Raw genomic sequence first — 2,172 nt, 5'->3', positions numbered from 1 at the left:
GAAGGATTCTCAACAAAGTCAAAGTATTAGCAGAAGAGAGGAAATAGATACAGGTCCAGCAACGACAAGACACAGCTATGCCATGCCCACTTACAGCACCTGAAGAGTCCTTCCACATCAGAGCAGCTTGGGGAGCAGGCAAGGATTGCATTCTCTTCATTCAACAGGACCAGGGAGAAGTGATGGAAGCAGTCCCCAGTCAGCTCAGGAGAGACAGGACTTTTGGACCATGAGACAGTAGACCCAGCCAGGGACCTCAGCCTGGACCCCAATTTCCTGCATTGTTTCTGTCATCATTCCTCATAAGGAACTCTAAACCCAAAATGCGAGCATGAAGAAGCTTTTCCAACCTCTTACCTCATCCCTCTGACTTCTCCTCCCTCGTTGCTGGCTAGGGGGGTCTGTGTGGCTGGGCAGAGCCTGAGGGCTCCAGAGTCAAGCAGGGTAGGACGGTGTGAGTTAGAAGGGAGATCACGCTCCCCTGAGTTCTCTCCTTTGTTTTCCTCTTTATTGTCTGTTCTGCCCTCGCTGGAATGTGAGCTCCATGCAGGCTGAAGCCTGTCATTTCTTCAGACTTTGAACTTTATAGGAGACATTTTTTAATTATTATTTTATTATTGAGGTAGAGCTGATTTACTCTATTTCAGGTGTACAACATAGGGATTCAATATTTTCATAGATTATACTCCATTCAAAGGGAAAGGGAAGTCGCTCAGTCGTGTCCGACTCTTTGTGACCCCATGGACTGTAGCCTACCAGGATCCTCCATCCATGGGATTTTGCAGGCAAGAGTACTGGAGTGGGTTGCCAATTCCTTCTCCAGGGGATCTTCCCAACCCAGGGATCAAACCCAGGTCTCCCACACTGTAGGCAGACGCTTTACTGTCTGAGCCACCAAACTCCATTTAAAGTTATAAAGTAGTGGCTACACTCCGTGTGCTGTACAATGTATGAAACAAACTACAGCGCCGTATTGCACAGCCTTATCTACTGATCACTCACTGCTGTGGCCCAAGTCTGAGACAGTAACTAGCATGCAATTAGGAATATAAACATTTGTGACTGAACAAATACCCTGCAAGTAAGGTGGAGGATACACCCCACCTCTGCCCTTGACCCTGAGCCAGACAAGCAAGATCAGGCCTGGAAGTGAGTCAAACCAGGAAGCAAGAGGAAGCCAGATGGGGGAACGAGCACAGCTTTAGATTCAACCAGATCTGGGTCCCAGTCTGGCTCTGACATATTGAGGGCATGTCACTTAACCACCCTAAGTCTCCATCTCCTTGTTTTTTGTTTTTTGCTTTTTTAAATGTTTTTATTTTGTTTTTTGGCCATGTGACATGTGAGATCTTAATTCTCCAACCAGGAATGGAACTCACACCCCTAGCATTGAAGTGCAGAGTCTCAACCACTGGGTCCTCAGGGAAGTCCCAGTTTCCTTGGTCTGGAAACAGGGATCATACCACCAACTTCACACAGTTGGGTTGAAAATAACCAAGAAATGAAATATGTGAAACTGGCACAGAGTAAATGCTCTCCTCCCCAAATGCCTTTCAGCTCTGGGGCATGGTCAGTAAGAGAGGAAGTTGCTCTAATCAGATTGTGGGAGCTGAATGCCAATTTCCTGGGGCTGGGAAGTTGTGTATTTTAGGAGAGAAGCCTGGAAAAGGCAATGCCTAACCCATGTCTGGAGAAGGCAATGGCAACCCATTCCAGTACTCTTGCCTGGAAAATCCCATGGATGGAGGAGCCTGGTAGGCTGCAGTCCACGTGTTGCTAAGAGTCAGGCACGACTGAGCAACTTCACTTTGACTTTTCACTTTCATGCATTGGAGAAGGAAATGGCAACCCACTCCAGTATTCTTGCATGGAGAATCCCAGGGACAGAGGAGCCTAGTGGGCTGCTGTCTATGGGGTCGCACAGAGTCGGACACGACTGAAGCGACTTAGAAGCAGCAGCAGCAGCAACCCATGTCAGGAGAGTAGGGGTGGGAGGGGCAGGATGAAACGTCAGTGATGAAAGATCTGGACAGTGACAGGCCCCGGGGATCCCAGAAGATAATCTCCTCCTGCAAACCTCCAGCACATGTAGCCTGTGGTCAGGAGAAAGGTTTCTTCCGTATTATCCCTGCTTCTGGGGATGGGATCAAAAGAGACACAGATAGCAGGCAA

The sequence above is a fragment of the Bos indicus x Bos taurus genome, chromosome 11 (genome assembly GCF_003369695.1).
Source record: "Bos indicus x Bos taurus breed Angus x Brahman F1 hybrid chromosome 11, Bos_hybrid_MaternalHap_v2.0, whole genome shotgun sequence".
Taxonomy (NCBI): domain Eukaryota; kingdom Metazoa; phylum Chordata; class Mammalia; order Artiodactyla; family Bovidae; genus Bos; species Bos indicus x Bos taurus.
Note: the sequence above shows the minus strand (reverse complement) of the source record.